This window comes from Phacochoerus africanus, chromosome 11, assembly GCF_016906955.1.
Source record: "Phacochoerus africanus isolate WHEZ1 chromosome 11, ROS_Pafr_v1, whole genome shotgun sequence".
Classification (NCBI taxonomy): domain Eukaryota; kingdom Metazoa; phylum Chordata; class Mammalia; order Artiodactyla; family Suidae; genus Phacochoerus; species Phacochoerus africanus.
This window is the reverse complement of record NC_062554.1, coordinates 125,538,375-125,563,254: the sequence shown is the minus strand read 5'-3', so window position 1 is coordinate 125,563,254 and position 24,880 is coordinate 125,538,375. Positions and strand designations below refer to the sequence as shown.

Below are 24,880 nucleotides of genomic sequence, written 5' to 3'. Positions count from 1 at the left end.
CAGGAACCTTTCAAAGGTGAGTTACAAAATCTTCATTATCCAATCTTAATTAAGTTTCTGAGTACTGCTGTTAACAGATTTACTGTTTTCTAGTCTATATATAATTTACTGTTACAGGAAAAATAAATGTTTTAAGATTTCTTTAAAGCATTTAAATGCAGATCTAGATAATTTAGTGTGAGCTGTGTCCCCCTTTAGTTCTTCTCCTATCTCATATCCTCTAACACTGCTCCTTCACTTCCGCCACATAGACCTTTCTGGGGTTGTTTTTAGGGTATATGGAAGTTCCCAGGCTAGGAGTCAAAATGGAGCTGTAGATGCTGGCCCACGCCACAGCCACAGCAATGCCAGACCCAAGCCATGTCTGTGATCTATGCCACAGCTCAAGGCAACACCGGATCCTTAACCCACCAAGCAAGGCCAGGGATCACACCTGAGTCCTCAAGGATACTAGTTGAGTTCATTACTGCTGAACCACAGTGGGAACTTCCCAAAGATACTTTCTTAATGGTCCAATTCAGTCTTTCCACAAGGCTTCATAATGTACCTATCAAGGGAATTCCCTGGTGGTCCAGTGCTTAGGACCTGGCACTTTCACCACTGTGGCCCAGGTTCAATCCATGGTCTGGGAACTGAGATCCCACATCAAGCCACTGCACATGATGGATGTCCTACAAAGAAAAACAGAAAAAGAAAGAAAAGGCACTTATGAAGGGCTAATATTAGCCCATACCAGTTATATTAGCAGCAGCCTTATTTACCTTCTGTCCCTTCGTCTATTTATATGAGAAGCTAAAAGACCCATAATGAAAAACAGCAGAGTTCAATAGTTTAGGAAATTCTTATTGAGAGCTACCATATTGCATGACGGAAATGAGACGCTCCAAATGTCTACTGGCTAGTGGACACTGAGCATGTTTTCAATACAATTCAATAAATGCTGCAAAAGCTCAAAGAAACAGTCCAATGGAGGAGCTGAAATTATAAAAGATTTCCTAATGAAAGACACTAGGAGGAATGTCTTCCTTGGAGAGGAAAGTTGAAGGTTAAGTGGAAGTTAACCATCTGAGAAAGGAAAGCAGTCCAGAATGACCAACATATTAAGCAAAGGCACAACTCAGCATGGTGTTTGGGAAATTCCAGGTAGTTCACTATTGAACCAGTAGAAAGAAGGAAATAAAAATAGCATAGAGTGAGGCTGAAGAATTAAACTGTGGGCAAAATCAGGGAGACCAAATACGCCATGCAAAGGTGTCAGGGGAAAACCATCGTGCAATGACATAGATTTGTATTTGAGACAAATGTATCAACTCTGGCAACAGTGGGGGATGGACTTGAGAGAGGCAAAAATACTAAATGAAGGGCTTGTGCAATAATCCAAATAAGAAATGTCTACAATAAGAATAAATTAGGAGGAATAGAGCTAAAAAATACATAGGAGGTAAAATATATGGGACATAGGAAATAAGAAAAAGAGAAGAATAAAGCCACAAGCCCCCAAGACTGTGGGTTTTTTAGCTGTTGGTGTTAAGAAAGTGAGATAATAATACAGGAAATGCTATTTTCACCATTTCTTTTTTTCTTTTTTTGTCTTTTTGCTATTTCTTTGGGCCGCTTCTGCGGCATATGCAGGTTCCCAGGCTAGGGGTCCAATGGGAGATATAGCCGCTGGCCTACGCCAGAGCCACAGCAATGCGGGATTCAAGCTGCGTCTGCAACCTACATAACAGCTCACAGCAACGCTGGATCGTTAACCCACTGAGCAAGGGCAGGGACCGAACCCGCAACCTCATGGTTCCTAGTCGGATTCGTTAACCACTGCGCCACGACAGGAACTCCAATTTTCACCATTTCTATTCAACATATTATTGGAAGTTCTAGCCAGATCAGTTAGTCAAGAAAAAGAAATAAAAGGCATCCAAATTGGGATAGAGGGAAGAAGTAAATGTATCTTTTAACAGATAACATGACCTTATATGTAGAAAACCCTAAACGTTCCACCAAAAATATGTTAAAAACTGAACTGATAAATGGATTCAGTAAAGTTGCAGGGGGGCAAAAATCAGTTAACCTTCTATATACTAACAATGAACAGTCTGAAGAGGAAATCAAGAAAACAATTCCTTTCACAAAAGCATCAAAAAGAATAACATTAGGAATAAATTTAACCGAGAAAAAAGACTTGTACACTGAAAATTACAAAAACTGCTAAAAGAAATTAAAGACGTAAATAAACAGAAAGACATCCCATCACTTTTTCATAGATCAGAACACTTAATATTGTTAAAATGACAATACTACTCAAAGCAACCTACAGATTTGGTACAATCCTTACTAAAAACCCAACCATGTTTTTGCAGAAATCAAAAACCCATCCTAAAATTCATTTAGAATCTCAATGGACCCCAAATAGCTAAAATAATCTTGAAAAGAAGAAGCTTTAGGATTCACACTTCCTAACTTCAAAACTTAATACAAAGCTACATAATCAAAATAATTTGTTATTGGCATAAAGACAGACACAGAGACCAACCAATGGAATAGAATAGAAAGCTAATTAATAAATCCTCATATATAATGGTCAATTATTTTGACAAGGGCTGAGACCATTTGGTGGGAGAGATCAGTCTTTTCAACAAAAGGTACTAAAAAAAATGGATAGCCACCTGCAAAAGAATAAAGTTAACCCCTACTTTGTCCCATGTTAAAACAAACAAAAATAAACTCTCAAGATGGAAAAACTTAAAACTATAAAACTCTTAGAAGAAAACAATGAAGAAATTCCTCATGACACTGGATTCAGCAATGATTTTTTGGATATGACACCAAAAGCATAGGCAACAACAAAAATTTATAAACTGGATTTTATTAAAATTAAAGATTTTGCACATCAAAGAACACTACCAAGACAGTGAAAAGGCAGCTCACCAAATGGGAGAATGTATTTGAAAATCAAACACCTGATAAAAGATTAATGTCGGAATATATAAAGAACTATAACAAATCAACAAAAAAAAAAAAACCAAAGAACTAAACTCAAAAATGGCCAAAGAACTTGCCCATTCTCCAGAGAAAATATACAGATGGCCAATAAGCTCATGAAAAAATGTTTGATATCACTAATCATTAGGAAGATGAAAATAATAACCAGCATCAGATAACATTTCATAGCCATTAGGATGTCTATATAGCTATTATTTAAAAAGAAAAAGAAAAAAGAAAGGAAATAACAAGTGTTGACAAGGAAGTGGCCAGACTGGAACACTTGCGTATTGCTGGTGGGAATGCAGAATGGTTGTCATTTTTTTTTTTCTTTTTTGGGGCACACCTGCAGCATACGGAAGTTCCTGGGCCAGTGATCAAATCTGAGCCACAGCTGTGACCCACAGTACAGCTGTGGCAACACCAGATCCTCAACTCACTCCACCAGGCCGGGGATCGAACACGTGCTACCTCAGAGAAAATTCAAGATCCTTAACCTGCTGCACCACAGCAGGAACTCCAGTACAGCCATTTATAAATAAAGTATAGTGGGTCCCTCAAAAAATTAAACACAGAATTACCATATCATCCAGCAACTCTACTCCTGGGTATATAATCAAAAAAATTGAAAGCTGAGTTCCTATCGTGGCGCAGTGGTTAACGAATCCGACTAGGAACCATGAGGTGGCGGGTTCAATCCCTGCCCTTGCTCAATGGGTTAAGGATCCGGCGTTGCCGTGAGCTGTGGTGTAGGTCACAGATGCGGCTCAGATCCTGCGTTGCTGTGGCTCTGGTGTAGGCTGGCGGCTAGAGCTCTGATTGGACCCCTAGCCTGGGAACCTCCATATGCCGCAGGAGCGGCTCAAGAAGAGGCAAAAAAAAAAAACACAAAAAAAATGAAAGCAAGGACTCAATAGAGATGTTTGTAGACCCATGTTCCTAACAACATTATTCACAATAGCCAAAAGTATAAACAGTTCAGTTTATACTAAAATAAGGCAAACACAGAGGAATAAAGTTATGATTCCTCTTATAAGAAAAACCTAAAATAGTCAAATTCATAGAAAGCAGAATAGAGGTTACAGGGGCTGGGGCAAGGGTGGACTGGTAATGAGTAGCCATAGTCTGGGATGATGAAAAAGTTCTGGGAGCGGACAGTGGTGATGGTTATATGACACTGTGAATGTCCTGTTACTGAACTGTACATTCAGAAATGATTTTAAATGGTAAATTTTATGTTATATACATTTTACAACAATAAAAATCTTTTAAATGTTTTTAAACAGGAAACAGTATGTATCTTCTAAGAAGGGATAAGAAGCTGATTTCAGTTTTGGACTGAAATCCAAAGTACAAAAGGTATATGCAGGTCATCAAGAAGAATAAACACATCTGAAGCACGAAAGGTTCTGGTGGGAAATTTCAATTTACCGCAGTCAAACTATAAGGGAAAGGAACATGCAGTGTGCAAACAAAAAGTGAAATAAGGATCAAATTCTGGGCTAGTTAACTCACAAGTATAAGGAGAGTAGTAGTCAAAATTATCCCACCATACATCAGCGCTTATGGATTATCTGCACCTGGTTCAAAAACAACTCAACAGCAATAGGAAGAAACCTACTGGTGAACCTCAACTTTGCTATAAACTACTCTTTGGAAATACTACAAAAATCAAAGTATGAAATCTTGCCAGGGTTGAAACGAAGTATGTACCTATTTTGCACAATTCTACAAAGAATATATGATAGCTACAACTGTTTTTATAATAGAAACAAGACAAGAACATCTATCTAGAGAAAGGAAAACCACAGACTGTTTCTGAGGGGCAATAAACATTAATCCTAACCTACCATATAAAAGCTAATTTACTTTGGGCTGCAATATAATACCAATTTCCACTGATAACATATTCCATTTGCAAACTTTTACTGACTTCTAAATTAGGTCTCCAACTGTGGTAGGTGAATAATGGATCCCCAAAGATGCCCATATCTTCTTTTTGTTTGTTTGTTCTTTTTAGGGCTGCATTTGCAACATATGAAGGTTCTCAGGCCAGGGGTCAAATTGGAGCTGTAGCTGCTGGCCTATGCCACAGCCAGAAACAGCAACGTGGGATCTGAGCCAAGTCTGCAGCCTATACCGCAGCTCATGGCCACACCGGATCCTTAACCCACTGAGTAAGGCCAGGGATCAAACCCACATCCTCATGGATACTAGTAGGGTTCGTTAACCATTGAGCCATAATGGGAACTCCCAAGATGTAAACATCTTAATGCCCAGAATTTGTGAATATGTTACCATACATGGCAAAAAGGACTCTGTCAACATGATTAAATCAATAAACTTGAGATGGGGAATTATGCGAAATTATCTGGATTTGGCCCAATGTAATCACAAGGGTCCTTACAAGAGAGAAGGCGCTACGGAGGAGGCAGAAGTGCAAGTCAAAGAAATGTAAAGATGCAATACTGCTGGCCTGAAGATGGAGGAAGAATTCATGAACCGAAAGGATATAGGCAACATTAAGAAGCTAAAAAAAGAGAAAAAATGAATTCTCCCCTAGAGCCTCCAGAAGGAACACAGGCCTATCAACACTTTGATTTTAATCCCCCAAGACCCACTGTGGACTTCTGGCTGTCAGAACTATAAAATAACAAACTTGTGTTATTTTTAAGCCATATATTGAAGTAACCTGTCAAAGCAGCAATAGTAAACTAATATACCAACTGAACCCAAATTAACAAGAGAAAGCCAAAGGCAGAGTGGGATGAAGTGAAAAAAAATATGAACTTCAGTATACTTGCCCAATAAAGTCTTATCTTCCACCAAAACAAAATTAAATGCACTCAGGAAAGTCTTCATCTAGAGAAGTAGTTCTCAAATTTGGCTGCACAAAGGAATCACCTGGAGACATGGTATACAATTCTGATAGCAAGATCCCCATTTTAAGCCAACTGAATTATTCTCTCTGGGGCTCTTGGTATAGAGAGCCTATTAGATGGTTTTTATGTGTAGAAAGGTTGAGAACCCACTGTTCTAGCTAAACATTAGCTTTCAGTGATTAAAGTAAGTCCTGGCATTTCCAAACAGTAGTCTAAGTTTCTGAAACTGTCCCTCAATAAAGGATGCGATTCACCATTCATTCCTTCACTAGTTTAGCATACGCTGTGTTGACTTTACAGTTGACAGTAAGTTAACACTAGGTAAGAAGTTGCCTAGGCAAATTCTTAAAAGCAAAATTACTGGTTCAAAAGGCAGGTAACTTCAAATTCAAGACAAAAACAGCTAAAATGATATTCCAACGTACCCTTCTACCAAATGAGAATTAGCAACACTTTGTTTAAAAGCCTGCCCAATCTGATAGATGGGAAACGATATTTCATTGTTGTTTCAATATCGCCTCAATCATGAGTGAAGCTGAGTATTTTTCATAGCTCTACTGACCATTTTTTGTCTGTCAATTATTTACCTATATCTACTTTATTTTAGTTTTTTAAAAGGTAATTTGTGAGAACTTTTCCTCCTAAGGAAATTGACCTTTTGCCTATTGTGAGTGTTTTTTCCCCAGTTTGTTGTTCTGTCTTTTGCCTTTGGCTTCTTTAGGCCTTAAATTTTATTTTTTATATATTTTTAACATATTTATATTTTTTCTTCTGTGGCTTCTTTGGACAGCTATCCATACTCTTAAAAATATAAACCACCACCACCATCTACTCATTCTTTAATGCTAATACTTTCAGATTTTCATTTTTTACAGAGGTTGGGACCTGCCCCACCCCCAAACTGGCAATTGTCCCAACAGTTATATTTTAGTTCATCTCTTCTCCACTAAAGTTATTACCATGTTCCCTTTTAACCCATAACAATGAAAAAAGGAAAAAAGTATATATGTGAATATAAGCTTATATAAAGCTCATGTGTGCGTATGCATGAAACTCTTAAAATATAAGCATAACACACTAATTTCTTTCATGGTCAGCAATAATTGTGCTGCTTAACTCAGGTATAAAAAGTTTTAAAATTCCTTATAAGGTTATGAAAAGTGAAAGTAAGCATTAGGCACAATGTCTCCTCCTTTTCCTTTCCCAAAGCAAAACAACTGTCACCAGGCTGATTCTCCTCAAAAACAGTGAGGAACTGGAGTTCCCATTGTGGCACAGTAGAAACGAATCCAACTGTGGGTTCGATCCCTGGCCTCACTCACTGGGTTAAGGATCTGGTGTTGCCATGAGCTGTGGTGTAGGCCATAGATGCAGCTAGAGTCCTGCATTGCTGTGGCGTAGGCGGGCAGCTGTAGCTCTGATTAGACCTTTAGCAGGGGAACCTCCATACACCGCAGGTGCAGCCCTAAAAAGCAAAAACAAACAAACAAAAACAGTGGGGAATAAAGGTCCAAGGCTGTGCTCAACCTTGCAAAATATTTGTTGCCACTAGGTGGAGACAATTTGACAACAGGAAGATTGGTTACTCAAACAAGACTAGCCACTAATTTTCTTTTATTAAAGTATAGTTGATTTACAATGTTTTGTCGAGTTCTGTTGTACAACAAAGTGACCCAATCACACACATTTCCCTGTGTTGTACAGTAGGATCCCATTGCCCATTCATTCCAAATATAACAGTTTGCATCCCCCAAACCCTTGAAATGCCCATCCATCCCACTCCCTCCCCTTCCCCTCTGCCCCCACACCAAACCCCAAGTCTGCTCTTCTTGGCCATGATCTGTTTCTGTTTTTTGCTTGTTATTTTTAGATAGGATCATCTGTTTTATCTAAAAAGCGGTATCATATGGTATTTGTCTTTTTCCTTCCTGCTTATTACTTCACTTAGAATGAGAATCTCTAGTTCTAACCATGTTGTTGCAAATGGCATTAGTTTGTCTTTTTTAATAGATGAGTAATATTCCATTGTATATATGTACCACATCTTCTTAATCCATTCATCTGTTGATGGACATTTAGGTTGTTTTCATGTCTTGGCTATTGTGAATAGTGCTGCTATGAACATAGGGGTTCATGTATCTTGTTCAGTGAAAGTTTTGTCCAGATATATGCCCAGCAGTGGAGTTACTGGATCATATGGTAGCTCTATACTTAGTTTTCTGAGGTACCTCCATACTGTTTTCCATGGTGGTTGTACCACTTTACATTCCCACCAATGTGGAGAAGGGTACCCTTTTCTCCCCACCCTTTCCAGCATTTTTTATTTGTTGACTTGTTAATGATGGCTATTCTGACTGGTGTGAGGTGGTACCTCATTGTAGTTTTGATTGGCATTTCTGTAATAATTAGTGACACTGAGCATTTTTTCATATGCCTATTGGCCATCCATATGTCTTCTTTGGAGAAATGTCTATTTAGGTCTTCTGCCCATTTTTCAATTGGGCTGTTTATTTTGTTGTTGTTGAGTTGCATGAGTTGTTTATATATTTTGGAGATGAGGCGCGTGTCTATTGCATCATTGGCAAAGGTTTTCTCCCATTCTGTGGGTTGTCTTTTGGTTTTTATTAATGGTTTCCTTTGCTGTGCAAAAGCTTTTGAGTTTGCTTAGGTCCCATTGGTTTATTTGTGTCTTTACTGTCATTATTCTAGGAGGTGGATCAAACAAGATGTTGCTATGATTTATGTCAAAGAGTGTTATGCCTATGTTTTGCTCTAGGAGTTTTAAATTTATAGAGTCTGGCCTTATATTTAGGTCTAACCCATTTTCAATTTACTTTGGTATATGGTGTTAGATAGTGTTCTACTTTCATTCTTTTACATGAAGCTTTCCAGTTTTCCCAGTACCATTTATTGAAGAGGTTAATCTTTCTTCCACTGTATGTTCTGTCCTCCTTTGTCATAGATACTAGGTACTTGGGTGTGTATCTGGGCTTTCTATCCTGTACCTTTGTCCTAGATTTCTGTTTTTGTACCAGTATGATATTGTTTTGATGACTGTAGCTTTGTACTATTGTCTAAAATCAGGAAGCCTGATTTCTCCATTTTCGTTTTTCTTTTTCAATATTGCTTTGGCTATATGGGGTCTCTTGCGTTTCCTTATAAATTTTAAAATATTCTGCTCCAGTTCAGTGAAGAATGTCTTTGGTAATTTGATACAGATTGCACTGAATCTGTAGATTACCTTGGGTAGTATAGTCATTTTGACAATACTGACTCTTCCAATCCAAGAACATGGTATATCTTTCCAACTGTGTCACCTTTGATTTCCTTCATCAATGTTTTATAGCTTTTGGAGTACAGGTCTTTTGTCTCTTTAGGTAGGTTTATTCCTAGGTACTTTACTCTTTTTGATGCAATTGTAAATGGGATAGTTTCTCCAATTTCTCTTTCCGAATCCTTCATTATTAGTTTATAGAAATGCAACTGATTTCTGTGTATTAATTATGTAGCCTGCAACTTTGCCAAATTCATTGAGTTCTAACAGTTTTCTGGTGCTGTCTTTAGGATATTCTAGGTATGTCATTTGCAAACAGTGGATAGTTTTACTTCTTTTTTTCCCATTTGGATTCCTTTTATTTATTTATTCTTGTCTTTTTAGGGCCATACCCAAGGCATACCGAGGTTCCCAAGCTAGGGGTCCAACTGGAGCTGTAGCCACTGGCCTACACCAGAGCCACAGCAATGCAGGATCCCAGCCTCATCTGTGACCTACACCAGAGCTCTCAGCAATGCCAGATCCTTAACCCACTAAGTGAGGCCAGGGATTGAACCCACGTCGTCATGGATACTAGCCAACTTTGTTAACCAGTGAGCCACGACAAGAACTCCGGATTCCTTTCATTTGTTTCTTCTCTGACTGCTGTAGCTAGGACTTCCAAAACTATGCTGAATAATAGGGGTGAAAGTGGACAGCCTTGTCTTGTTTGTGATCTTAGTGGGACTGTTTTCAATTTTTCACCATTGAGAATGATGTTAGCTGTGGGTTCTTTACATATGTTTTTTATCACATTGATGTAGGTTCCCTCTATCCCCACTCTCTGGAGCATTTTTATCAGAAACAGGTGTTGAATTTCGTCAAAAGCCTTTTCTGCATCTATTGAGATGATCATATGATTTTTATTCTTCAGTTTGTTGATGTGGTGTATCACACTGACAGACTTGCAGATACTGAAGAATTCTTGCACCCTGAGATAAATCCTACTTGATCATGGTGTATGATCCTTTTAATATATACTTGTATTTGGTTTGCTAGTATTTTGCTGAGGATTTTTCCATTTATGTTCATCGGTGATACTGGTCTGCAATTTTCTTTTTTTTTATGGTATCTTTGGTGTTGGTATCAGGGTGATGGTGGCCTCACAGAATGAGTTTGGGAGTGTTCCTTCCTCAGCTATTTCTCAAACAAGCTTCAGAAGAACAGGTGTTAACTCTTCTCTGAATGTTTGATAGAATTCATCTGTGTAGCTGTCGGGTTCCGGACTTTTGTTTTTTGGAAGGCTTTTAATCACATATTCAATTTTGATACTTGTGATTGGTCAATTCATATTTTCAATTTCTTCCTGGTTCAATCTTGATAGGTCGGACCTTTGTAAGAATCTGTCCATTTCTTCTAGGTTGTCCATTTTATTGGCATATAGTTTCTTATAGCAGTTTCTTATGAGCCTTCGTATTTCTGCAGAGTAGGCTGTAATTTCTCCTTTTTCATTTCTAATTATATTGATTTGAGCCTTCTCCCTTTTTTCTTGAGGAGTCTGGCTAAAGGTTTATCAATTTTGTTGATCTTTTCAAAGAACCAACTTTTGGTTTCACTGATCTTCTCTATCATTATCTTTGTCTATTTCCTTTATTTCTACTCTGATCTTTATGATTCCTTTTCTTCTGCTAATTTTGGGCTTTGTTCTTCCTTCTCTAATTGTTTTAGGTGCAAGATAAGGTTGTTTCTTTGAATTTCTTTCTTAAGGTATGATTGTATTGCTATAAACTTCCCTCTCAGAACTACGTTTGCTATGTCCCTTAGGTTTTGGGATGTTGTATCTTCGTGGTCATTCGTCTCTAAGTATCTTTTGATTTCCTCTTTGATTTCTTCAATGCTCCACTGGTTGTTCAGTAGCATATCCTTTAGCTTCCAGGAGACAATGTGGTAACAGGAAGACTGGGTACTCAATTAGAAGCAGCAGCTAATTTTCTACAAATATACCAGAATGATAAAGAAGCTCTGCTTCCAAATTCTTGGCTAAACAAGGGCTAGTCACACTGAGGATCCAGTTTTTTTTAATTTGTAAATTTAAAAATTTATACTAAGTAATATCAACAGTCTCCTTAGCTCTAATATTTTGTGGATCAAAAAGCTTGCTTAAATGTCCTTAACTGTGCCTAAGACCTTCATGTCCTCTTGAGCTAAGAAGGTATTCTATACTTATCAACTTCTTTCCACCAGAATACTTCAACCACAACCAGTTGTTTCCTCCAATCTTTTCAAAAGAGGTCAACAAAAGGCATATTGTGTATTAAGTTTATACATCTGGCATTCCAAGTCACATACAAGGCTTTCTACATTTTTTTCCTTGTCTTAAAGGAAATCGCTGATATCATACTTCTCTACATTCATCGTTTTTTTGTTTGTTTGTTTTGTTGTTTTGTCTTTTTGCCATTTCTTGGGCCATTCCCGCGGCATATGGAGGTTCCCAGGCTAGGGGTCTAATCAGAACTGTAGCCACCGGCCTAAGCCAGAGCCACAGCAACGCGGGATCCGAGCCACGTCTTCGACCTACACCACAGCTCACGGCAAAGCCAGATTGTTAACCCACTGAGCGAGGGCAGGGATCGAACCCACAACCTATAGTTCCTAGTCGGATTTGTTAACCACTGCGCCACGACGGGAACTCCACTACATCCATCTTGCTTGTATACAATTTTAAACAATGAGCTAGCTATAGATGTTCCTCTGAAGTGGTAGGTTTGTGCTGAAAGCTGTACTTCTGAGGGGAAAGGAGTGTTTGCTTTTTTTCTCCTGTTATTTTTTCTTTTTGACCCAGTTGTTTAGAACCTTCCGTTTTTTGTTGATTTCCTGAATTCTTATCCCTCTAACAAGACATTCCTTACACTGACACTTTACTTCCTGGTTCTCATCTGCCAGTCTAGATTCTGTAACTCTTCTAAAATGGCTCAACCTCTGCTTGCCTAAGGGGTTTCCAGTCTACTGCTTCATCCACTTTTTGAAGCTAGTGACCTACTGTCAAACTATTGATTCACTAGTACTGTAGTTTAGACCTCAAACTCTGGAATAATCTAAGCTCTCAGCTGTGAACATGCACCAACTCTAAAACACAAATTAACCATATTCTTAGGGATTAATTTTAATCTTTCCAGTACTCTATGACCAAGAGACACAAAGGACATTGATAACTTCCAGAGCAGAGCAGAAAAATTCTGAGTTCCTAAGTAGAGCAAGAGAGACTACCAACCTTATTTCACATCCCTACACGAATCAGAGGAAACTGTAAACAAGAGAGCACATCGATGTATGTAAGCAGCTCACTACTGACTGTGGACTGTTGCTCTATGCCATCAGCATACACAGTTGGTTCCCAATTTAAAATCCACAGATTTAAGGGCAGAAACAAATCAGTATTTCTATCTTTGACAGGGAGATGTGAAAAACAAGTAAAGTATAAAGTAAAGCTTAACAACATATGCTCATCATTAACGGCAAAGCTTTTTAAAAAGAGAATTCTAATGACCTGTGGTCCAAAGCCCCACAGGCCAGAATAGATTTTTTTTTTCCTGAGTTATCTGTTGTTTATTTTTTTATATTGTTATTTTATTACTCAAATGAATTTATCGCATCTGTAGTTGTATAATGATCACCACAATCCAATTTCACAGGATTTCCAACCCAAAACCCAAGCATATTCCCCCACCCCCTAAACTGTCTCCTCCAGAGACTATAAGTTTTTCAACGTCTGTGAGTCAGCGTCTGTTCTGCAAAGGAGTTCAGTCTGTCCTTTTTTCAGATTCCACATGTCAGTGAAAGCATTTGATGTTGGTGTCTCATTGCATGGCTGACTTCACTTAGCAGGATAATTTCTACGTCCATCTACGTTGCTAAAAATGCTGGTATTTTGTTCATTTTAATGGCTAAGTAATATTCCATTGTGTATATGTACCACATCTTCTTGATCCACTCCTCTGTTGATGGACATTTAGGTTGTTTCCATGTCTTGGCTATTGCAAATAGTGTTGCAATGAACATCAGAGTACATATGTCTTTTTTGTTATTTCAATCAAAACCCATAATTTTTTATGTATATGTATTTCTAAATCAACAGGCTGATCCTAAAATTTATATAAAAATAAAGAGTGCCAAGAAGACAATCTTGAAGAGGTTAAAAAAAAACAAAGTTGAAGCTTTACATTAACAGATGCCAAACTATAAAGCTACCATAATCAAGAGAGTTGAGTATATACAAATAGAAGAGTAGAACGGTGTAATCCAGCTGTTTCCATTCTATATGCATGGGTATTTATTTTCACCAAATTGACCATATATTCTGCTTCTTTCATTCTTTGCACCCTATGTATTTAGTTCTAAACTGTGGAAATTCAAAGACCCTAGTCTCTTTCAAATTCGGGTATGTGCAAGCAAAAGCCTGACTTTCAAGGCTGTGGTCACCATGGTTAGTCTAGAAAATAAACTGAGAAATCTCAGCAAAGATTTGTCCCACCTAGTGCACTCTTTCCTCGTGAAGGTGGGTACATCTAACACCCAAAGTTATTTGAAAAGTGGTATGCGTATACCCAGGTTGCTATCCTTTCTTGGGAAGAGAAAAGCCCAATGAGATGGTGCAGATTCCTGCCAGAAGCAGCAGAGGTGCTGATGAATACACCTTAGTTTTAGTAACTAACACTGTGGGAAGTAACAGCAACATTCCCTTGTGTCACAGGAAATGTACCAACAGGGTCTAAATTTCTGGCAAAGGCATAATCTGTTGAAAAATTAAATTTATGGAAAGGAAGACATAGAAAAGGAAAAAGTTAGATTAAGAAAAGTAACAAGAGAAAGCTGAAGGCTGATGCCTCTACATTCTCCTAAGAGCAACTGAAATAACCCTTTCAAAAATCACCTAGGCAATTTACTTCCAGAGAGAAAACATTCTTATTCTTTCACTAAGTAATTCCAATCCTGGGAAATAATGCTATTAATAATAATAGGTAACATTTAAAGAATATACACCTCTTTATGTGAAATCTTGCTTAATCCTAACAATCCTATGAAATATGTATGATTATTGCTCTCATTTAATAAATAAGGAAATCAAGCCAAACTATAAATAAACAAGCAAGCAACCTGCTTAATGGTCTCACAGTGTCAGAGGTTAAGACTCAAATTCAGGTCTGTTTGACTAAGAAGGCCATGCCCTTAACCACTATACCAATTATTATTACTACTACTGCAACAGTAAAGCCATTAGCATGGAGACATATGCTGCAATGTCAACACAGAAAATTTCTTCAATCATTAAAAAGAGCAATTATTAATACCATATGCAATGACTAGTAATACTTGTAGGGTAAAGTGATGAGAGAGGCCACTAACTTGCATTTGTGCTATAATTACGGCTATGTGAAAGTTTTAGAATGTAACATGGAGTTGTTAGGAGTTTGTGGAGGGGGTTTCCCTCCACTTTTCAAGTTCCATTACTATTATTACCAAATTACAACAAGCACAGGCTTAAACAGTTTTCAGACAATAGTTGAGAATAGAGAAGTGAAGAAAGTATTTCTGTTGTTCCTTTGGCACACAGGGTAGATTTTTCTCTTGGAGAAAAGCAACTATTATGGAAAACAGTAGCAGCCAGACTGGGATTCAAGAGATCCCAATTCTCATTTTGGGTTCTTTTTTTTTTTTTTTTTGGTCTTTGCCATTTCTTGGGCCGCTCTCACGGAATATGGAGGTTCCCAGGCTAGGGGTCAAATCGGAGCTGTAGCCACCGGCCTACACCACAGCCACAGCAAGGCGGGATCTGAGCCGTGCCTGCAACCTACACCACAGCTCACGGCAACACCAGATCGTTAACCCACTGAGCAAGGGCAGGGATCGAACCCGCAACCTCATGGTTCCTAGTTGGATTTGTTAACCACTGCACCACGACGGGAACTCCTGGGTTCTTGATACAATTCCAAAGGTAAAATGATCTAATCTTTCTTCTCTTCTGGCCTTCCTTATTGCTTGGTTTCTGCAACTTGCATCAAAAAATTTTAAAACTGGAGTTCCCGTCGTGGCGCAGTGGTTAACGAATCCGACTGGGAACCATGAGGTTGTGGGTTCGGTCCCTGCCCTTGCTCAGTGGGTTAACGATCCGGCGTTGCCATGAGCTGTGGTGTAGGTTGCAGACGCGGCTCGGATCCCGCGTTGCTGTGGCTCTGGCGTAGGCCGGTGGCTACAGCTGCGATTTGACCCCTAGCCTGGGAACCTCCATATGCCGCGGGAGCGGCCCAAGAAATGACAAAAAAAAAAAAAACTTTAAAACTAGCAAAAAGTAGCTCCTGCAGTTTCAAAGGCCAGGGTCTTAGAAGAAGAAAAAAAAAAGAAACCAGGAACTTTAAGGATAGGAAGATGTTTCTTATAGCTCTAATAAATCTAAAGATCAGCATAATTTCTAGGTTCATGAAAAGAGCAAAAATTTGGCATAGGTCAAATATATTGGAAATCAACACAACTTTGAGAAAGTCAATATAGCTCTAAATCTCCTTTATTTATCAAATGAATATGTTTTAGTGATTTTATGTATGTCTATTAGGGCAGAGTTTCTTACTAGCAATTAAAAAATATATATTTAAATACGTATATGTTAAAATATATATAGGAGTTACCATTGTGGTTCAGCAGGTTAAGGATCCAACATTATTTCTGTGAGGATACAGGTTCAAACCCTGGCCTCCCTCAGTGGGTTAAGAATCTGTTTATGTTGGCATAAACTGCGACACAAGTCACAGATGCAGCTCAGATCCGGTGTTGCCATGGCTGTGGCATGTAAAATAAAATAAAAATAAAAAATACATAGACATACATATATGTCTACTAGGTCAAATCTACTTATTAACAATTAGACTTTGAAAATCTTTTTTCTTTTTTTCTTCTCATGGCCACATCTGTGGCATATGGAAGTTCTCAGGACAGGGGTCCAATTGGAGCTACAGCTGCAGGCCTATGCCTCAGCTGTGGCAACACCAGATCGAAGTCACATCTGTGATCTACGCTGCAGCTTGTGGCAAAGCCAGATCCTTAACCCACTGAGTGAGGCTAGGGATCAAATCTGCATCTTCACAGAGACCACACTGAGTTCTTAACCACTGAGCCACAACGGCAACTCCTGCCTTTGAAAATCTTAATGAGAGTTCTTCAAACAATCAATGTTAAAAAGAGAAAACCATAATAATACCATGATAACTTTTAAGTAGCTAAAGCAACAAAATCCATTCTCTCCTAAGGAAAACTGATTCCACATTACTGAACAATAAAAGGAAAGGAAAACTAACATTAATTCAATACAACAGACACTGCCTGGGTGTGCTTTTATATATAGTTTTTTCCTCTACCCCCCCCCCCTTTTTAACAAAATCCAGCAAGTATATGGCTCTTTTCTGAGTCTATACGTCCCTTGAGCATCTGATGAAAACTAGGAACTCTCATCTTAAGGGGGAGAAATTACAAGGCACAAAATACAAAAGAACACACACACAAAATTTCAGAGTATTCTCAGACCCTTAAAAGATCTCTGGACTGAAGGCCAAAAACACTTTCTCGACACTAAAAAGAACTTCAAATCTTAAGCAAGAAAAGAAGGGCTACCTTCTCTAATACCTTCCCAGTTTTCTTCTGCCATACCGTACAACAAGCTATCACCATCAGAGACAGCTTCATTCTTGCAAAGGTAAATGTATGGAGACAACAGGAACAACTTATTAATTACTTCCATCTGGTTGCTACAATGAATATTGTTCTTTCCCACCATCAACATAAATATAAAGCTAAAAAGAACCTTAGGCTCCAAACATAAGGAAATGGTTAAATACATTATGGTACACCCACTTGAAATATGCAATCATCAAAAATGTGACCAAACTGGTCATGACACTGCAAATGTTAGTGGTATCAGGAGTTCCCGTTATGGCGCAGCATAAACAAATCTGACTAGTATCCATGAGGACACAGGTTTGATCCCTGGCCGTGCTCAGTGGGTTAAGGATCCGGTGTTGCTGTGAGCTGTGGTGTAGGTCGCAGATGCAGTTCAGATCTGGTGTTGCTGTGGCTGTGGTATAGGCTGGCAGCTACAGCTCCGACTGAACCCCTAGCCTGGGAACCTCCATATGCTGCAGGTACAGCCCTAAAAAGACAAAAAAAAAAAAAAGGAAAAAAAAGAGAAAATGTTAGTGATATCTAAAATTAGATCTTAAAATTCATTTATATAAATTTAGGTCTGTATATACATATAAATGGCTTAAAGTAAAGCCAAAAGTTCCCATTATGGTGCAGCCTTAAGGATTCCCACTAGAATCCGTGAGGTTGCGGGTGCAGTCCCTGGCCTTGCTCAATGGGTCTGGAATCTGGCATTGCCCTGAGCTGCGGTATAGGTCACAGACGTGGCTCAGATTCCATGTTGCTATGGCCGTGGTGTAGGCCAGCAGCTTCAGCTCCAATTCGACCCCTAGCCTGGGAACTTCCATATGCCTCGGGTGCAGCCCTAAAAAAACAAAACAAAACAAAAAAAGAGTAAAGCCAAAACCTAAAATTTATTTCCAAAGGAAATACATCAAAATCGAAGAGCAATTAAAATTGAGTGCTGAAATTTAACCTTTACAAAATTAAAAAATAAAACTGTAAAAATTAATAAGTGAAACCTTAAAATTATTACATTTGACTAAAAAGACAACCTAATAATTTATGGATTCCCCCCAATGTTATCTCTTAATTACTCTTGAAAGGACTATGCAACATATTGCACATAGGGATTAAAACTAAAAACAATCCATTTAAGAAGTGAATGACACTTCTGTGAAACTCTGTGAAACATTTTTTTCCTCACTGGCACACCAATATTGTCTCAATTCTCTTGAATAAATTATTCCAGTAGGTTATTCAAAAGTTTCAGAATAAAACAAACTGGCATTAATAATCATATTATCTACATTATATATAACTATAATATTAGCTTTTCAAAACTTATACAGACTTTTGTGGAAAAAATATTTCAGGAGACTAAACTGAAAAATTACCAAGCATCATTCTACTAACTCAATGAGTCATGTTTTCTTCACAAATATGTCAATTAAAACTTTTAAGATCAAGGATAAGAAAATAAGTTCATTAAACCACAGATAGAATTTCTAATCTTGCTATGTGCATTTTTAAAAGTACATTTCTTCACAAATATGTCAATTAGAACTTTTAAGATCAAGGATAAGAGAGTAAGTTCACTAAACAACAGACAGAATTTCTAATCTTGCTAAGTGCATCTTTAAAAGTACAGAGATTTTCTGCAACTGATATTGTAAAACAACGTATAAATAAAAACAAAACCACAACAGGTAATTACCAGTCAAAATAGTACCAGCATCTGTTTCTCACTCCCTCAGGCCCTTGTCATTTAAAAAAAAAATCTGCCGGAGCTCCTGTTGTGGCACAGCAGAAACGAATCTGAATAGGAACCATGAGGTTGCGGTTCAATCCCTGGCCTCACTCAGTGGGTTAAGGATCCGGCGTTGCTGTGAGCTGTGGTGCAGGTCGCAGATGCGGCTTGGATCTGGTGTTGCTGCAGTGTAGGCCAGCAGGTGTAGCTCCGATTAGACCCCTCAACAGGGAACCTCCATATGTCTCGGGTGTGGCCCTAAAAAGCAAAAATAAATAAATAAATGTTTTAAAAATCTGCAAAGTGACAGTTTTATTCCTAGGTATACACATTTAGGGTACTGTCTCAGGATATAAGCAAGTATTTAATTCTGGTGAAAAGAAATTAATGAAGCACATCAACCTTAAAAGACATTTAAGGGAATGGGAATACTACATTATCGACCAGACTTGGGAAAAGTAGTGTTACAGGCCATCCACAACTCTCACACCCCATTTTCATCCCAACCACATTCTTAATATGGAAAGTCAAAAATTTGAAAGTAGACACACAACTACCCCCAGAATCCATGTCATCAGTCTCTGTCTCTCTCTCTCTCTTCACGTACACTTCCTTATATTTACTGTTTACCCCTTTTATCTGTATTACCTCTCGTGTCTTTACAAATAACCTGTAAGGTCAATGAGGGTGCTATTTCTTCTTCTTCTTCTTCTTCTTTTTTTTAATCTTTACATGAAAGAAAACACAGAGAAAGACCAAAAATCTTGCTAGTAGTGGAACCAGACCTAGAAACCGAGTCTCTTGCCTTCAATTCTACTATACACAACACTACCTCTTCTGTAACACAGGAAAGCCTTCTATAAAACATTTGGCTGGGTTCCAAGACAGCTGTCCCAGACTGAATTAGACTCTATACAGTAAATAGTGTAAACAGTGAGAGTTTAATGCAATTACTGGCACAGAGACATACATCTTTTTAAAAGTGAAAAATCAGCTGATTTCAGGTTAAATAGACAGTGTTGTGTACAGTGTGGGAAACAAGCAGAACTCTCTTCTAAAAGGAAGTCGAAATGAAGTATACAGATTTGCACATTTTACAACAGCTAATAGAGGTAGTGTAATCAACACAGAAGTGGAAAAAAGAAAACAGAGTGGACAACTAAAAAAAACAATTTGGAGAAAAAAGCTGTATGACGTTTTCACTTTAGAAAATAAAATGAAGGACTTCTCCTCCCTTCGCCCCCATCCCAAAACAATTGAGATTTTCAAAACATCAAGCTCTAAAATAATAAGAGAAATACAGCAGAATTTATTTAGTCATCAAATGAAATCCCTGACAAAACTGCTGGATCTGGAATATAACTCATCAGAAATCCAAAGTCCTATTTCCATATCAGCTATTGTTACTGTACAGTTTAACCAATCATTTTAATCTTTCAATTTCCACATCTATAAAATCATAACACACTATTGAAACTACTTTCTAATGACTCTGAAAGGAGGAAACAATGCCTACAAAGGTAGCAAGCAGTATTTTAACTCCCATTATCCACTGCAAAAAATAAATACTTCCCAAACAGCTATGTGAAGATCTAGGCTAACCTAAAACTGCAGAAAAAAATGATGATCTCTATAATCTAGAAAAATAAGGCACAGAAAAATGTTTAACTAGTGACAGTAATTCCATGATAAAAAAAATTGAGGCATTTCAGATAAATAGCTTTCACATGACAGCAGTCAAACAGAATGAAGTTTGGATTTGACCAAAATTCCAAATAAAAATAGCATTCACTAGGTTTAGTTAGGAAGAGAAGAGGAAAGTAGGTTGCTAGGACTTTGGGGTTCCCAAAACATACATTACTTATCTGTTACTGCATTTAACACACTGTATAATAGTTTGTCATCTCCACTTAAACTGTAACTTCCTCAAGGACAGAGATCTTGTTGAATTCATTTTATTCCATCCTCAATCCCCAGCATAGGGTCTGGCACAGAAGATAATCAATAAATGTTTTCTGAACATACAAGCTAAGGAGATGATTCCTTGTTTAAATTACTTTAATCTACACTTCTTCTACAGGTCATTTTCTCATTGTCTCTCAACTCCAAAACCACCATTCTAGACTGTTCTGTGGGGCTGGGATGAGACTGTGCAACTGTATTTCACCAACTCTTCTGCCAAGGGGCTTTGCTAATGGAGGTAATGAATGGAGATGGGAAAGCAGGAAGAGGGGCAAAGGGACTTCCAGTTACTGGTGGCAGCAATTAGTTCTGGCCTTCAGCTTCCTTCTCCCAGAAATAGCCTTAGCAGCTGAACAAGACTGACTTCCTCAAAAGCTGAGAACCAGGCCATCGAATCTCTTCTCTGAGCTCTTCAATGATTACTCTCATGATCTCCTTTTGCTCTTACACTCGTCTAACCAGCTCCCTACATTAAATCCCCTCTGTTGAAATTCCTACTGAAGTTCCTATTTTCTCTATTGGACATTAACACACTGTTAATCATACTGATTCTAAATGCTCTCCTTTGAAGTGGTTTTTTTTTTTTTTTTTGGTCTTTTTGTCTTTTTAGGGCTGCACCCACGGCATACGGAGGTTCCCAGGCTAGGGGTCAAAATGGAGCTGTAGCCACTGGCCTACACCAGAACCACAGCAACGCAGGATCTGAGCCACATCTTTGACCAACACCACAGTTCATGGCAACACCAAATCCTTAACCCACTGAGCAAGGCCAGGGATCAAACCCTCGTCCTCATGGATGCTAGTCAGGTTCGTTAACCACTAAGCCACAACAGGAACTCCTCCTCTGAGCTATCTTGCCGCTTTACTGAAGGAAAAAAGTAAAGGAATTTTGGAGTTATTCCCATAGGTTAAAAGGTACTATAGAAAGAATGCCAAACCCTTTAAATTTATGTGTATTAAGTTAAAACACAAAAATCATGTAACTTTTGCGATTTAAACTATACAGCTTGCAAAGAAAAAAAAAGAGAGGAAAATGAGAATTATTTAAACAGTGCACACTATTCCAAGCACACCCCCCCACATCCTCTCACTAGAGCACATGTATCCTAGAGAACATGTGAGATGGTAGAACTGACCTGCTGCTCCTCAGTGGTCTCAGTTCCCACAAGTCTCTCCTGGTATGAGCATGACGCATGCTGATTCCTACATTTAGAATTTTTCTTGCTGTTGCTTAACATCACCAATAATGCAAGCTGACTACTTCGTCTAGTGTTCAAACCAAGAAACAGCAATCTGTTCCAACACTAAAGTTGAACTGAACTTATTGGTATGTTCTCCCATCCTAAGGGATTTTCAAGCATAATTTTTTGCTACATGTGATTTTCATTTTATGCATTGACTTTAGCATCTGATTTCTTCATAAAATACAACTCCACTCTACACCATAGAAACGAAAAGAAATCACTCTAGCAGGAGAGCCCAAATCAACACATCTGATGAAAACAAGTGACCAAAATGCTCTAATATTTTTCATATGGTTTGTTACTTCAGTTAATAAGATGTCCTCATAGATAACCTGATCTAAGCTTAACTTCAAAACTAATTTTTCAGTATTGTACTTAATAAACTGACTTGTTAAAATTATGACAAAACGCCAGATCTACAGAAGCAGCAAACATGTTTTAATGCATTCTTTAACTGAAATGAGAGAAAACAAATTCAAGCAGTAAGAATCGCTCATGAAATTTTTAGCAATGTATGTATACACCTCCCAAGCAGCCAACAGAAGGTATCACTAGGTCCAGACATATTAGTCCTCTTCAGCTGCCCAACATCCAAAAGACAATAGAGAGGTGAAAGGAATTTTAAACTTAAAAGTCCATAGCCAGTTCCACTGGAGATCCTCCACACAGCATAAAACTGGAGAGTGGGCCACCTAACCCCTTAGCATCTGTAAAGTCAGGAACTCGTCATCAATCTCCTACTAACACCGGCTGCTACTCAAGTGCCAAGAGTCTCAATACCACAGTCAGTATATCCATGTAAAATCAACCAAACTCCTTACAAGAGACCCAAAGGACTTGTCTGACTAGGAGGGATATAGGATAACTGGACCTACAGAAAATGGACAGGGTAATTGTATTGTACCTCTATGTACCCAAATTACATAGGGATCTACTCAATTAAACATAAACAAACATTCAATAAGTTACTATGGTAACCTAGGAATACAAGATTTCAGCGAAATGAAATAATCAGGAAATTAAATACTGGTGTCAGAGGACAATGTCTTCCACACCATGTGTAATACACAGCACTAATTAAAAATCAAGTGTAGATCTGTATGCAGGCAGACTGTACATACTCTCAGTATTTTTCCTTTTTTATTTATTTATTTATTTTTTGTCTTTTTACCATTTCTTGGGCCGCTCCCGCGGCATATGGAGGTTCCCAGGCTAGGGGTTGAATCGGAGCTGTAGCCACCGGCCTACGCCAGAGCCTCAGCAACGCGGGATCCGAGCCGCGTCTGCAACCTACACCACAGCTCACGGCAATGCCGGATCATTAACCCACTAAGCAAGGGCAGGGACCGAACCCGCAACCTCATGGTTCCTAGTCAGATTGGTTAACCACTGCGCCATGACGGGAACTCCTACTTTTCCTTTTTTAAAAAGTACAAACTGTGATGCATTCTCTAGTTTCTCCAGATCTAACGAATGAATCACTACAAAACTGTAAGGTGCTTTATGTCACACCAGAAACGCTGCCATAATTTTAATAAAGTGCATTTTAATGTCAACTCACTTCTCTTGCTGGAGGGAACCGTGCTTCTGTGCTAATGTACAGAAATGAAACTGTCACTGAAACATCTGGTAATATATTATTCATTAGACATATATCACCTTTACTCCAAATACTACATAACATAAACACAAATCATAAATAAATCAAATTAAAGAGACAGACCTGACACCACATACGGAAGGTCAGTAACAAGCAAATGAAATTTCAAAGATGTTTGCTGACCTGCTCTATATTTCTGTCCACACAAACCACGGAGCTAGCAGTCTGAGTGCTACATACTGGCTGAGGAAAAACTCAAAATTCTCAGAATGTTGAATGTCTGCATTGTCTACACTATGTTAACGGTTCTAATTTGAATTTTTTCTATGCAGCACATTTGAGGACCATCAGCATATTTCTCTAATACTCAAACGGACTAGCCTACTCGAAAATTCTGTATTTCATTCTCACACCTACTATAAACAACCTCAAATGTGTATTCCACAAGGGTACCTGAAGGAATTATCTCTAATCCTTCGAAAAAAGTGAGGGGCCATATTTGCTGTGCCATCCTTAGAAAGCAGTCATATAACTACCCATTATTTTACTAAAAATTATGTTAAACGTACAAACAAGAGCGTAGAAGATACCTGTTGATTGCGACAAGTAGAAATTTTAGAGGAAAAAAGGCATAACCAAGAGTCATACTGTTGACATTTAAATTCTTTATATAAACCAAAGGATGAGATATTTAAAACCAAGCCCTAACACCAATCTAAGTTATTAAAATATTCAACGACTATGCTCTAACGCAAGTGGGGAAAGTAGGGCTTATCTGCCAATTACACTAAGTATTCCGGCTGATCATCTTGGAACTACCAAAAGTAGATTACGTAATGCAAATCACTGGTTCGCTACTTTTAAATATAATTTTCAGTCTAAAACACTGAAAACACTTCTTTTAAAAAAAATTTTTAATAAAGCATTTTGCGAAAATACCGAATGCAAACCTACCCTTTTCATGGCAAATATCTTTACATACCTCCAAGAAACCTGACGTTTTCAAACCATTCTACCACGTAAAGGCACACATTCTTTAAAACTTCCAACAGCCAGGCAGCAGATGCCCAAAAAGGTTTCAAGGAGATAAGCGTATAATTGGTCTTAGCGGCCAAATAATTGGCATGAACCTCAAAGTTTTAGAGACCATGTTTTTACTAACAGCATCTCCGGGAGCAGGGAGGCGACTTATGTAGGAGGGAAACGATCCTGACAACCAGGACGAGGGCTCTCCGGCGACACCGTGTACCAAAGACCTCAGCGTACACGATCCGGTTCCAAACTCGAAGCTTCCATCAGAACAAACCAAGTCACCCCCTCCCCCTACAACTCCTCCGGGGCAACCTCGCGGTTTTAGAAGGCAGCAACAGATACTCCCGAGCAGGCAGGAGGCACTCCAGGAATGTTTCACCAGGAGGGGTCTCCTAGCAGCCTAGAGGGAACCCCGACGCCGAGCATCGGCTCCATCCGCGAACCCGGACTCCAGCACCCGGGGGCAAAACGGAGCTCTTTGCACAAAGC

The 24,880-nt window shown here is 38.5% G+C and overlaps 1 protein-coding gene across 1 annotated transcript in view; it reads right to left on the bottom strand.

Annotated features, from left to right (window-relative positions):
• Positions 1–24,880, bottom strand: part of RNF2 (ring finger protein 2) — a 58,614-nt gene that overhangs the window by 32,975 nt on the left and 759 nt on the right. The window lies entirely within an intron of this gene.